This window comes from Phycodurus eques, chromosome 5, assembly GCF_024500275.1.
Source record: "Phycodurus eques isolate BA_2022a chromosome 5, UOR_Pequ_1.1, whole genome shotgun sequence".
NCBI classification, from domain to species: domain Eukaryota; kingdom Metazoa; phylum Chordata; class Actinopteri; order Syngnathiformes; family Syngnathidae; genus Phycodurus; species Phycodurus eques.
In genome coordinates this window covers 30,950,612-30,966,335 of record NC_084529.1, presented here as the reverse complement: position 1 = coordinate 30,966,335, position 15,724 = coordinate 30,950,612, and positions in this window count along the sequence as shown.

Here is a 15,724-nt window from a genome sequence, read left to right as displayed (position 1 = left end):
CCCAGCTGGCTTTGAGGGGACCACAGGCGGGAGGGTGGGGGCAGCATCTGTCCTGCTAGCCACAGACTGTATACATGTGGATACGTGCGACTTTGTGCCTTTGATCGAATGCGTGCGCGCTAGGGTTAGTGCACCGTCTGCCGGTTGCATTGATTTAATTGTGTGAATGTGTGGCTGGCAGGGATACACCTGCAAGGAAGACCGTTGATGCTAACCTGCGAAGCTGCCTTTTAAAGGCAGCACCACTGCAGTGGTACCTTTTATGCTCACTGGTAGCTCCATTTCATTAATTGGATGCCCTTGAAAGACTGCTGAACTCACTCCCCACACCAAGTCATTTGTAATTTTTGGAACGTTTGTGTCTAACCTGGACTACACACAGATTTCAAGTAAAGATGAAATTGTTCATTCCATTTCTGTTCATCTGTGTGTTTTGGAATCCAACCACATCTGATAGGAGGCAAGATTTTTCTTCCATGGAGAATCTGAAAAGCAAAAGTGGAACAGAGAGAGAAAGGGTAGAATGTCAGTGACCACCATTTACCTTCAGGGTGTAGCAGTTCTTTATTTCCGGTAAATCCCATTCATCCATTTTACACTCAACCACTGGGTCAGGTAAGTATCATGGCCAGATTAATATAGGTATAATATAAAAAGTAATTTGATTTTGTGGACTGGTGCGGCCACATCATTGTGCAACTGTCTGTCTAGCCGCATAAACGCGGAATGTCTGAGAGGGGGTGGAATGACTGCAGCCCAGACCGCTGCTGCCTATGCTCAGGCCATGTGCTCTACCTGCAGCAGGCTTGTCTCCAAGCCAGTCAAGTATGTTCAGTGGCAATTGACATCATCCTGCTAACAGACAGATGGATCAACACCAATAACACAACTCACGAGGAAGTGACCAGAGATTTGAACTAAGTTGGGATCTTTTTACATTTGCACTTCACTGATCTAGTTTTTCATTCAGTGTAGTGGCTTGTTAGCATTCCTACCATTTGTCATTGGTGCCCAGGGATACAATTAAATTGAGCATAAAACATGCCTCGACTCCTTTGGGTTTATTAACAAAGGATCTGGATGCAAGTTCATTTATTATTCATTTGTAGGGCAGCAGCAAACCAATATAGATAAGTGTTGGCTATCCATGCTGTTGCTGAGAGCATCTATTTTATATTTTCAGTTTACTCACTGGTGTCTTGTTAAATCCCACACAGCTGTCAACAAAAGCCCCTGTATGTATGCGATGCGTGTTGCACCAGGTTTCTACTAAACAACTGACTGTGATTCATTGCTGAGCCAAACGCATGCGTGTCATACATATAAAGACACAAAGCACACATCGCATGTTTTCCACTCTGACGTGAAAGCCTTCTTGGTGGTGTACATCTCTGCAGCAGCTTGTAGTAGGTGAACTTGACCTTTGTGGTTTCCTTTCTGTCAAGTGCATTTTTGCTGCCTTGATTTCAGTCTGGCGGAACATTGGACGACTGGTTAGCACATCCGCCTCACAGTTCTCAGGACCCGGGTTCAAATCCAGCCTCTCCTGTGTGGAGTTTGCATGTTCTCCCCGTGCCTGCGTGGGTTTTCTCCAGGTACTCCGGTTTCCTCCCAAATCCCAAAAACATGCATGCATAATTGAAGAGTCTAAATTGTCCATAGGTATGAAGGTGAGTGCGCATGGTTGTTTGCTCATATGTGCCCTACGATTGGTTGGCAACCGGTTCAGGGTGTACCCCGGCTCCAGCATACCCGCGACCCTCGTGAGGAGAAGCAGTGGAGAAAATGGATGGATGGATGATTTCAGTCGAGCTTTAACAGAAACTTTCCTGTTGCATCTGCAATTAACCTTCACCCACATTGTTTGCTCTGCTCTCCATTGTCTTTACTACAGTATATATGTAGAGATATCTTTTAAGTCTGGTGTCTCCCCCTTTCCACAGCTAGTTGTTATGACTCACTAATCATCTCTCTGTGTTCCATTTCTGTAACAATGACTAACAATGGTTCTTATCAGGTGATAGAAATCTAAGTCTAAACTCTTGTGTCTCATGTTGAGTGATCTCATTTGCACACAGGCTAAATTGTACGTCTTCTTGGCTACAATATGCACAGTAGTACAGCAGAACACCTAACGTTAAACGCAATCTATTACAGGATACTCAGAGACCAATTTAATCAGTCATTGAAAACAATTTCCCATGTGAAATAATGCAAGTTAAAAGAAGTTAGAACGTGCTTACAGTCAATTAGCAAAAGTAAAAACAATGACAGACTTTGCCTCTACTTATAGCTAGGGTAACACTGGAGTGTTACTGCTTTGAGTGAGAATCTCCTTTACACATTTTAACTCTACTCTTGTTCTCTTAACTCCCCTTGTTGATACTGCTCCATATTTCAGGATAAGTGTTGCAAAACAAATCACTAAAAGCCAAAGGAAAACCAAAACACATGACCATTTGATACTTGCTGAACTGGCGCGCGCCACTGGTTGAATTTCCAATTGGCAGTCGTATTTTTATCAATATGACGCTGAACATTCAGTACAGAACATTCAGAGTGAGATTTACCCATACCCTTAAAAAATAATCATAATCTTGAATTAATTGATCATTCCTTTTATATAGTCAATTCATTGTGGTCATATGCTCATCCAGACATATTGCATTCTACATTATTTCAGTGAGTAATGTAATTGTATGGCAGTTAAGAAATTCTAAGTGTTACTTAAAACATTGCTAGTACAGAATAGTTTTTAGGAGTGTGACAGTTTAGACGCTGAAGCAGATTATCCCTACTATTTCCTATGGGGAGAAATCCAAACGAATTGTGTTCACCACAAAAGTACGTAGGACTGCAATGATAGAAAAATGCTTTCTGCTTATTAAATAAGGCAATACACATTTTATTTGGTCATTTTCCTAATGAAAATTCTCCTTAATTCCCTCCAAGTAGATTCATACAGGTCAAGCAATTATGTTGATGGGAACATACCAGCTTTTCACAGGTATATTGCAGGGATGATTCACACTAAGTATTGGTTCAATACAAATGTTGTTGTTTTTTTTTTTTTTTAAATCATTGCTTAAAAGATATTACTCTTGGTATATTCTCACATAGTCTGTGGTGATAAGGTACATCCATGTTTGGAATATCAACAACCCTATCTGAAACCTATTCATATCTTCATGGTACTTAGCTGATTACTTATACAGTTATTGCGATTTTACACAACAGACATTGACATGACCTTCACAGAAGCACAGACTAATGATAGATGAAACATCTCCCCTCTCTAACCCTCTGTGCCAATGGAGGCTAGGCCTACTGTATACAAGCATTATGCACATTGCTGCTGACCTCGTTTTTAACGAGTCTGTCCAACTTAATCAATCACAGCTGTTTTAATTATTCTTCTTTGGCGCAAAATGTATTAGGGAATACAAGGTAATTACATTTCACTTAGTTGGCCAAAATCCAAGTTGATAAAGTACTACTAGCCACTAGGGACCAGATGTTATTGCAGGTTGATAAGACTGGATGCATGTTAATTAAATCTGGCAAGGAGGCTCTGACTTCCAGCATGGTTTTGTCTACTATTTTGTCTCCGTCAAATTGTATTTAATTTGTCCAAAAACGTGATTGTGCAAAAGTGACCCGATCAGGAAATATCATCTGAGTTATTCTACTAAACTACATTGCGGAGTTAACTGGACAGTTCAAATTTAATTTCAGTTGTAATGTTTCAATGAATTTCTGATGTCTATGCTACTGTACTGTACTGAGTAGGCTTCATCAATTCATGCAACAAGGCTACGTTACAACAAAAGTAGCTTGTTTTTTTTTTTTTTGGGGGGGGGGGGGGGGGGGGTCGTGAAACTCAACTATTTATGCTCCAAGTTGGAGGCACACCCCTAAGAATAAAAGAGTCCAAGCAGGTTGAAACGGGGGGAAGGACGGTGTCAGGTGTGTTATGTTACAAAAGAGTCTCTGCAGGACGAAGGGCAAAGTTTATAAGAGAGCGGTGAGGCCAGCCATGATGTACGGATTAGAGACAGTGGCATTGAAGAGACAACAGGAAGCAGAGCTGGAGGTGGCGGAAATGAAGATGTTGAGGTTCTCTCTAGGAGTGACCAGGTTGGATGCGATTAGAAATGAGCCCATCAGATGGACAGCCAAGGTTAGATGTTTTGGAGACAAAGTTAGAGAGAGCAGACACTGGACACGTCCAGAGGACCGATAGTGACTATATTGGTAGAAGGATGATGAGGATGGAGCTGCCAGGCAAGAGAGCTTGAGGAACACCAAAGAGAAGCTTGATAGATGTAGTGAGGGAAGACATGAGGGCAGTTGGTGTTTGAGAGGAGGATGCAGGAGATAGGCTTGCATGGGAAAGGATGAAGAGCAGTGGCGACCCCTAAAGGGACAAGCCCAAAGGAAACAAATAAGTATTGTAATGATTACACCAAACCAAATAAACAACAATTTAGCAATATCACACGAGAGGGAGTGATGTTGTCCTCGCCAACCTTTTTGAAACTGAGAGCTACTTCTTGGGTACTGATTCATGCGAAGGGCTACTAGTTTGACATACGTACACTTCTGAGGCTGCTTGAGGCTCTACTGCATATCATTTACAGGTTATTTAGACTATGGCTGCAAATTATTAGTTTCCTCCCACATCCCAAAAACATGCATAGTAGCTTAATTGACAACTCTAAATTGCCCGTAGGTGTGAATGTGAGTGCGAGTGGTTGTTTGTTTGTATGTGCCCTGCGATTGGCTGGCAACCAGTTCAGGGTGTACCCCGCCTCCTGCCCGATGACAGCTGGGATCGGCTCCGGCACGCCCGCGACCCGCGTGAGGAGAAGCGGCTCAGAAAATGGATGGATGGATGGATGGATAAAGTAAAACTGCTCACCATTTGAAGATGCCTGACAGACACAAATGGAACAGGCAGGTATTTTCAGAGTGGTATTAACACCTGCTGGTAGTTATTAGGTAATGCCGGAATTACTACAGTAGCACGGTGATGTAGTGGATAGCACGCCTGCTTCACAGTCCTGAAGTAATGTTAGTTGTTGAAGTGGTGGACATATTTTTCAGTCGCAGAAGTGTTACTAATTTTCAAACAGGTCCCAAACATCTTCCATCCATTTCCTTCTCCCATCATTTTTTGTTTGTTTGTTTTTGTTTTTGCCTCTCACCATTCAGCATTGTTTTGCTCTGTTCGCCTTCCATCGGCTCCTCAATCCCATTCGATATCAATCATCGCGCTACAAGACATGTTTCCCCTATGGCTATATTACTTACAGTAGCGAATATAAAAATCCTACATACATACTGTATGTTTCAGTATACGGTCAGACGGCCTTCTGTCAACGGCTTTACAGCCTTGAACGTAGGATATTGGCAACTGTTTTTTCAGAAAGCAAAACTGCAGGTTGTCGCCAGATCAATTTATTGACTGACAAGCCTTCTGTTTTTGCTTTTTGCAGACTCTGCTGTTTTCAACGGGAAAACCAATAGGGCACAGCAACAGGGACAATTCAATCATTATATGAACTGCAATTATATTTGCTTTCATCATTCCAGATGAAAGCAATTTGTTTGCTGGAATGACAAACCAAACTGTTCAGCTTTGCGCACTAGGCCGTAGCCACGGAAACCAAATATTTGTACCCTCCTGTAAGATTGTTCTCAGATTTTTGCTTTTATGTAATTAAGTTGCATCACTCCGATGTCACTACATTACTGCAGACTTTAATTGTTCAAAAGGAGCTTCATTATGCACTTTGTATTACTACCTACGGTGTACCATTTCCATCAATATACAAATGAAATGTTTTGCGATTCATTTCTATGTCAGACTAACAACACAAGGTCACAGATCTATGAAAAGTGAATGACCAAGGTGCCGCATTGTGTTCATGCAAACGGGCAGCTTTGGTACATTTTGAGTGGACGTGTAGTTTTTAGATGAGATTTATTTTTGAATTGTCTGAAAATTCATTGGAAAATTTCAGAAAAATAGACTGTTTTATAACTTGGGAATTTGCTTGACTGTCTCCTGATTTCAAAATATTTGTTTTCACTGTGTTGGACAGTCCAACAGATGGACGGAAGACTGGGAGAAATAAAGTGAGGGGGGAAAAGGCACAGTCTATGCATCTCATCCCTCACACAGTTCCCCTGTGTCCAATTAAACCCATCATCAGACATCTCTTCGCTGGTGGAATGCCAATCAGCTGTGTGTGACTGTTTGTGCACACCGGTCTAGATTAGTTCACAGAAATGAATGTGTTTGTGTGTGCGCGCACACTTGCCATTTGTCCTTTGATTCATATCTATTTCCCCCAGCCTACATTTCTCACTGACATCACTGACCTCCGAAATATCTGAAGAAGAATGTCTGGTTTTCCTGGTGGAAAGATAAGTGTGTTTAAAGAGCACTTACGATATTTTTCAGTGACACTGAGATAAAAGGTGTCACTGAAAAACCATTACCTCTCATGGTTTTAGTGATCAATTTTACACACTTTTTTGGTCTCGCAGGCATTTCATTGAATATCTTTTGCTCATCATGTGGATGGAGACCTGATTTAGGGAGAACATACCCTCAAAGAAATGGGGATACATCCAGTCGTCTACACACCATTAGGTACAGTATTATTTAAGCTTGTATCAAATTCAAGATGCCGATTGATTTACTATTTGGATGCCAAACTAAGAAGTCACTTGAAAATGTGTTTTTTTTTTGTATTGATATGAGGACTTAGAAGGGGGCAACTGGCACCCCTCGGACTGCATGCCCACACATTGAATGGCCCTTGATTCATTTTTGAAAATCCCCGATCCTCATCCTCAATCCTCTGATCAGTTTTAAGTTGAAATAACACTGTTCACCACTAGATGGCAGACATCGCTTATTAGCATTTCCCCCGGGTCTTTTCAATCAGAGAAGAAGAGACAGCACGCCATGGCGAAAAGCAGCGCCAAGATTAAATCAGGTCAAGAAAATTGTCATTCAGGTAAAACAGGAAGCAGAATACATGTTCACTGAATTTAATGGCCTACGTGCCTCGTTTGCTTACAGACGCTTTCAGCCATGAAAGAGTTCAACCTAACTCGCCACGACAACACTGATCTCAAAACAAAAGCACATAAACAACAGCCATTAGTTTTCTTTCTTAGTTTTTTTTCACTAGAACCATTGACAGTTTGTTTCAAGTACATGAGGAGTTACTAAAATGTGTGTCCTCGAAAAACATGGCTATATTCACTGCCGTTAATAGCGTTGCAACCGTGTATGGTTGCTTGGACAAGCAGCAGGCCAGCGAAGAGGCACCAGGGGCCTCATGCACAAAAGGTGCATGCGCACAAAAACGTGGCGTACGTTCTTTTTTACGGCAAAGTTCAAATGTATCAAGAGTGAAATGGCGGTGGAAATGTGCGGTGCCTCACGGCAACTTCATGGCTGGCGTACGCACGTTTCTGCAGCCGTTGGTCATTTGGCGACAGAGGTGATGCTGCGAAACTGTTAGAATAAATCTGCACATCAGACACACATGAACAATTGGAACAATTAATGCCCAACAACATTTGATTTTAACAATGCAAAAGAGGCAAGAACTCGGAATTCACTTGTTAACCAGTGTATTTAATGAATCACTGATTTTTGTGATTTAATTGATCAAGGCGATCATTTATGCCACCTATTGCCCTCACAATCTCTTCTTGTCACTGCAGCACAGCATGGGCCAGGACACGGCCAGTCGGGTAGGCAGCAGCAGCAGCAGCAGCAGCAGCAGCCGGTTGTTGGAGCTTAATTGCGTCGGAGACGCCAGGGACGGTGGACGAATCCCCCGAACATGTAGCGCGTCGCTGCGACTGCGTGTCCTCTCCTGTATTAAAATAATAAATGGAGTCATCAAACAGGAGTCACCGTTTTTGATATCCCCTTTTATATGCTGACATGGTTCTATTTGAATTCAAACGATTTATTACAAATACCATACAGACAACATTTGCGCATGAACCTACATCTCATAGGGCTGAGTGTAGGTTACTGTATGAACACATTTGTGAGTTATAAAAATAAATGGTATTTACCTTGTGGGGTAAACAGAGTCAGCCACATGTGCTCCCACCAGCCCTGAGAGAGCAGTATCACCCATGATTGCAGCGACTCTCTCCTCAAGCGGGGTGAGGCCCTCGCCGCTGATTCCTCCGCCTGTTTCGGCCACACTTTGGCGGTGGGCAGCTGTCCTCCGCCTCACATCCACCTTAATGTCGGGCCACTTCTTTTTTAGTTCAGCGTGTGTGTGAGCTGTTCTGACCTCACAGCAGTGACAGCCCCACACATGCTGTCCCACACTCCTCTTTCGCTTGTTGCTAACACCGTGTTAATGTGTCTGAACTTTTATTAATTACTAAAATCAACAATTTATTAATGGTAATGTTTATATAATATTTCTGGGCGGCACGGTGACCGACCGGTTAGCACAACTGCCTCACAGTTCAGGTGACCGGGGTTCAAATCCTGGCCCCGCCTGTGTGGAGTTTGCATGTTCTCCCCGTGGCTGCGTGGGTTTTTTCCGGGTACTCCGCTTTCCTCCCACATCCCAAAAACATGCATGATAGGTAGACTGAAGACTCTAATTTGCCCGTAGGTGTGAATGTGAGTGCGAATGGTTGTTGGTTTATATGTGCCCTGCGATTGGCTGGTGACCAGTTCGGGCTGTACCCCGCCTCTCACCTGAAGATAGCTGGGATAGGCTCCATCACGCCCGTGACCCTAGTGAGGATAAGCGGTAAAGAAGATGGATGGATGGATATATTATTTCTATATCGCTGATGTCAGGCGGAATCCTCATATTTCACTTTTCACTAACCCCCCCCCCCAAAAAAAGGCATGTTTGTTGAGACCTTATCGTTCATTTTAGATTAACAGACCCATGTGGGGACTGACCAATAGTTTCTATTTGTGAAAAAAATATTAAATTGACCAAATTTGGACATAGGAGGTTTCCGCCCGACAGTAACGATATAACGATATATCCATCCATCCATCCATCCATCCATTTTTCATACCACTTATCTTCACTAGGGTTGCGGGCAAGCTGCAGCCCATCCCAGCTGACTCTGGGCGAGAGGTGAGGTACTGAACTGTTTGCCAGCCAAACGTAGAGCACATATAATTTTTTTGTTTTTTTTGTTTTAAAACATTCACACCTACGGGCAATTTAGAGCCTTCAATTACCTACCATGCATGTTTGTCGGATGCACATACGGTGAGAACATGCCAAGTCCACACAGGCGAGGCCATATTTGAACCCCGGTCTCCAGAACTGTGAGGCGGATGTGCTAACCAGTCATTCACCGTGCCGCCCAGTCACGATATATTATTCCCATTCATTGATCAGTATATGGCCTGGAGGAGGTTTGCCCTAAAGTAGTTTCGCACGAATGTACAGTAGCTCAACTTCTCTTAGCTGATATTATGTCATTCGTCATATCGCAGACTAACTGAGACTAAATAAACTGCACATCTGGTGGTTGTAACCAATCGACGCACTCATCGGGGCTCAACGACATTCAATTTCACACGACTGAATCATTCTTAAAATGCCCATACTTGCATACATATTTAGAAGTTCTTCTGTGCATGAGCCGGAGTAAAGTGAGTCTAAGATGGGTCACATAAAACATTCTGCAATCATACTGCCAGTATAAAGTTTGCAAAATGTCTGCTGTGTTTCTGGTGCCCTTTTCCCTCACATCAATTCTTTTCTGAACACTTATGCCAACCTGCAATCTGTCTTGCAGCCGACTAGTTAGCTTGACATCCTCCGCTGTGTTTGGCTCAGCTCAGCTGTTGCTGCTGCCAGCCTTCCACTGTCACCACAGTAACCATTTTTGACTTTTTCCTCAGAACCAACCACCTCCAGTTTTCTGTGAGGATAGAAAAGACAATCTACTCTCAATTAGCCTGTGTTACTTTATTAAAACTGTCTGCTCCTAGGATATTAAATTAACTTAGGAGATGTTCTCCTGATGAGCTCATTCGACAGGATTGGAAATAAATCTGGAATTCCACCTCCGCAGCTGCACAGGTAATCACACAAGTATAAAATATATTAACCACAAATGGTGAAATATAAAAACAATAAAACACTGGCAAAGGCATAATGGGTGGGACATTCTCATTGTACAGGTGCCTCACGTAGCGAAGCGAACCATTGTCAAGAATGAACTTTTGTTGAATATTCTTCTTCTCTTCTCTTATTCACCTGTTATCACCCCTTGTTGACGCTGGCCCTGCTTTTGGAATAAGTGTTCGCAAAAAAACGGAAGAAATGCAAAGCCCGTGTGCCAAGGACACAGAGGTATGAGGTGATATGAGGACATCTCGCCTAACATCATCAGCAATGCCGTTTCAATGTTTGGAATAAGTATTGCAAAAATGCCACAAAATAAAAAACAAAAAATATCAGCATTAATCATTTTAAGGTTGCTGTTCTGAGGTCTTGTGGTCTAGATTTCTTGAGAGGCATATTTTTTACAGATTGTGGCTCAATTCTTCTGCCTCACCATAGTAGTAGTGTTTATTCGATTAGCTTTCGATCAGTAATGTCAATCAAATCAAAATCCACAACGATCTGTACAACGCCAGGAGTGTTTCACTTGAAAGATTCTTCTGTATTTGATGCGCATGCTTTTTACCGATTTTGAACATTTTAGCCAATTTATAAAATGTGAGCACCTTCGCACATGACAAGAAAAAAAAAAAAAAAAAAGCTGAGGAAAAAAAACAACCAGTTGCTCCTGTCAACAACAGCGCAAGCTTCAGGTCGCCTCCTAACTGGCTATCATTCTGTTTCACATCACAATCACAGAGTTAGTTGTTCAGCCGCTTGGCATTCACTGCACACACATAAGCATTTGCAATCTTGAAAATTGAACAGGTCAACATTTATGATTGTCGGCTCCCTCTCAACACACCCAATGCCACAGGATATGGGAATTAAAATAATTGAGACATCCCAAAAAATGGGCCATTGCTGACTTTGATCAGAAGGGAGGGAAAATGCTCAAATTTGGCCAGATTGTCAGTAACCCTAACTGTAAGCCACTTAAGTGCCATGTGCAGAAAAGACAAGACACTCTTATAAACACATTGCTCGATCCATTATTGTTGTCGTCGCCATGGTAACGGGTGTATCCGGTCGCATTTAAGTTGACAAGATGAAGCCCGGTGATCGTAAATAACGGGATGCGGTGGTATCGGAATACGAGCTTTTATTGCAGGAGTCTGACATAGTGCAATCGTGAAAGAGCAAATTTGTCTTGTAGTCTGATCCAGGCATTACGTGTTGTCTGTCTCACACCGCCGACATGTATTTTTTAAATAACTTTATTGGTGGTCAGATATTTACACTACTACGTCAAAAGACACGCGGCAAGGCTAAAAATAAATTTGCGTTTGGATTCAGATGTACTGTACACGATGGCAACACTGAGTAAATGTCTTTAGCGGAGCTGATCAATGATGTCATTGATCGAATTGGCGAATTATGACAAAGGGGATTAGCTGATCAGCATAAAATGCTAATTATCGGTGTAAAGTCTAGTTTACATGAGATTTAAAGGTAAAAATCCTATTAGTCGACTTTACACCGATTTTATCGGCCTGATCGGTTGTTGGCCTTTGCATTAATTTCAAGTCCAAACAACACACAACTGTTTGCAGAATGACCTTGCCACCATTTTCCTTCCTCAAGCACACACACTTTCTGATCTGTCAGTTTAGCTTGTTTAATATTTGTTTCGTGACCCTAGCAAGAGAAGAAGCAAAAGAAAAGAAGTCTCATTTCAGTCTCGGAGCACAGCAAACCTACTGCACTATTCACTCTATCCTTCACTGCTCTATAACAGACTGGTGTTGTCTCTTAGCAACAGTGCCAGGCAAATCGATGAAGGGGAAAATAGAAAGACAGATATCTAAAGATAAACGTGGGGTGACGTGATGAGGGGGGTCACAGGACAAAAAAAAGAGGAAGATGGGAGAGGATGCACAGAGCATACTGGTGTCAAGTGACCAAAAGAGGAGCTAAAGGCACGAGAGGAAGAAGGTGACACCCAGTTAACTGGAAATGAGGTAATATGTTAGGGTTTTGTTCGGTTTGTATTGTGTTATTGTTATTATTATTGTGACATATCCTATAGATATTTCGTGAGGTTATGTGTCACGTTAAAGGTGAAAAAGGTTGTGAAAATATTTATTATATATGCCCTCTTCCTTGGTTTACGCCGCTTCGTCGTTGCTTTTTGCCACTTCTTCGCGGCTGGAGGACTAGGCATCGAAACCGGGAACCGAAATGTTTAAATTTGAACGGTTCCGGGAGAACCGGAACGACAGTCCCGGTTCCAATCGGTTCTCGATTCTTGATGCCCAACACTAAGCGCAAATGCCTCTAAAATGCTTGAAAAGAGTTCCTATGAATGACAAAGGAATTTTTGGAGGTGGGACTGGGTAACAGTCACAGACTTCGGCTGGCTGTCATCGCGTCGAATGCCAAAGGGCTCCCCGGCCAAAAGCTTTACGTGGCTAAATGTCCCCAAACAGCGATTAATCATCACCAAAATGTATGTGGACATCTCTATTTATGCCCACTTACACCTCTGAAAATATCTGAACAATCAACCTGATAGTTTTTATTTTGTGGACCTAAGTGTTCTGCTCTCCTAAAAAAAGGAACACCCATAACGTCCATAAAATCCCAAATATCGGGCCTATCAGTGTAAGATTTTCAGAGGTTGAAGGTGCCATGAGTAGAGATGTCCACGTACATTATGGTGATAACTGGTGACAGTTGTGGGACATTAAGCCAAGTATATGATTGGTTGGGTTTATGAGGCTTGCAAAGATGTGGCACTGGCCCGCTGTGTTTGTACCATTTTAAATCGATGACACCCGAATAAATTTGCGATTTATTTCTCATTATTTTAATCAGCAAATTAAATCAGCATCTGAACATAATTCTGGGGTGCTCGCTGTTGTTCATGTGAGAGTGCAACGATTTGTGACAGTAATATGAGCTAGAATACCAACTTGAACAAACCGGTGAGCGGAAACTCAAGCAAGCTGTTATTTTTTTTCAATTTCCTGAAAAGTTGGCATTTTAGAGGTGAGGGGATTCCACCCGACAGCTACCATATGTAAAATAGGAGTTAATACACTTTATAGTATAGTACATTCCTTTGTCTACGCCAGTTGTTTTTTTTCTAAAAAGGTGTCATTTTGGAGGTGGGGGGGGATTCTGCCCGAGAGTGACAATATATAAAATATGACTCAATACTGCCACTTTATAATAGTACATTCCTTTTTCCACACCAGCTAAGCAGTGAATTTGGTCTCCACTTCGGCCACTGATGTCACACCAAGACATGGGGGTCGTGTCGATTTTGGCGATGAAAAGGGGGCGTTCCAAAGGCAATGAGTTACCGTATTTACCAATTGCTCCAAAATGTATTGATATTATTGGAAATGACTGTCAGTTTCATTCAAAAATACATAAAATCAACTTTGTGAAATATGGACCATTAAGACCCATACCTCCTTTAAATTGATCAACAGATTAAATGAACAAGAGGTTTACAGTATTTAATGTTGAGGCAATGTCACAAAATTCAACCACTGACTTTGGTTTAGTTGCTTTCATGCAATTTGGGTGTCTGAGCATGTGGGTTGTCTCCTGTGTTCAGTGTAAACACAGTAAAATTGGATATGCGTCAAATGAAATGTCCATGGAAATTAAAAAAAAAAAAAAAAAAAAAAATAGATAAGAGCATTAAATCAGAGTTGGGCACTTGGACCTGCAGAATAAATCCAAGCCCAGTTAGATAATACACAAGTTTGTCTTGGAGGGTTGATTTTGACATCGTAATCTTTACCTTACTGAAATGTAGCTTGAAGTGTGTACTACAGTAGCCTACAGTGATCATTTCGATGGTGCATAATTCCAAGTTACCACTGTAGTAGAACACAAAAATGGTCTTCCACAAAAGTTAGAAGGACCTGTACAAAATGTATTGGAAAGATACCAACATTTTTAATCTGTCCTTGTAGGGGAATTAAGACCGATGCAAATGAGATTCAAGATACAAGATTGATTAATTCGATGCTTCGGTAAATCATACTGGAAACAAATGCATTACACTGGGGGCTCAATGGGGGAGGTTGACGGAGGCTGACATTTGCATGCAGTTTAGCGGTACAGTGAACCTCCAACCGGGGGAAAGAGAGATCCAAAAACCGCTAGCCTCCAGCACCAGTGGAGATGAATGCGTTCATCCGTATAACACAAATAAACAAAGCTATATTTCCTTGCAATATCTTATGAAGACAAGATGCCACAAAAAAAGATCCATCTTACTGTATCAGATGCTCCTCCAGGGATGATTTTTTTTTTTTTGGGGGGGGGGGGGGGGTCGGATTACAAATCACCCAAAGGTGTTATCTTCAACCGGCCTCTTTAATTTGCTCCCGAGTCAGCCCGCTTCACGCATCCAGTCGCTTGTCGTCGACTCGTCACCAGACTCTGCATCTTAATGCGTATTGTATTTTTTCGGTCTCTGCTCTTGGAAGATGGATTTAGATGGAGCCCGCTTGTCGAGGATGTTAGCGAGTCTAAACTAGCTAAACAAAAACAGATGTTAGGGAGCGTTGAGTCCTCGCATAATCCCGCTTCAGTATTAATTGAATGAAAAAGCGCATAAACAAGGCAGCGGACTATTGTAGTAGCCGACCCTCATGGTCCAAACAGGAATAGCAGGTGGAGGGTGTGCGTTTGTATCCCCCACCCCCCTGGGAAGAACGCTTCTCAATGCACTCTCCATCACAGAGACCACTACCGCTGTCAGGTTGGCAACAATGCAATGCTAACAATGTACTACTTCCGGTTCTTTTCAAAATGACACACGTTCTTATTGCGAAAGGCGGACTACACTCGGAACTGTGGGAACTGAACACACGCTCCCTCTTTCTTATTGCCTTGGGACGACATTTGGGAAAGAAACAAAGCAAATAAAAAGATTCTCATGACAGAATCTTAGATAGACGAAGGTATGTGGAATCCAATCCAGTGAAACCAATTGCTATATATATATATATATATATATATATATATATATATAGAGAGAGAGAGAGAGAGAGAGAGAGAGAGAGAGAGAGAGAGAGAGAGAGAGAGAGGGGGGGGGGGGGGATTCACCTCTTTGCAGATTTCTTTCCATTTTATTCCCAGTTTCTTTCCATTGTTTTCATTATTTTTTTTCTTTTTGTTTTATTGACTTTGATTGTATTTGTTTCGTTTTTCGGGGGGACCAATTCCCGAAAACGCAATTATGGCGGGCTTCAATGAGGCACACATTTTCGCTATTCGTGGTACGGCCGGGTTCCTATCCTCACAAAACAAAATACACAAAAAATTACACAAATTAAAAAAATACTAATTAATAATGTACTGAGTACTACACATGCAGTCATCATTTGGGTCCACATGAACATAATTTCTCAGGAAGAAAAAACGAAAAAAGTCAGACACCCTGCACCACTTAACTGGTCTTTATTGACATCTGCTGGAATGTGTGCGCTACTAACTCCATTTTACAGATTTCCGTCAGGCACTGTGTGGGCTCCCTTATGTGACGCAGTGTAGGTTGT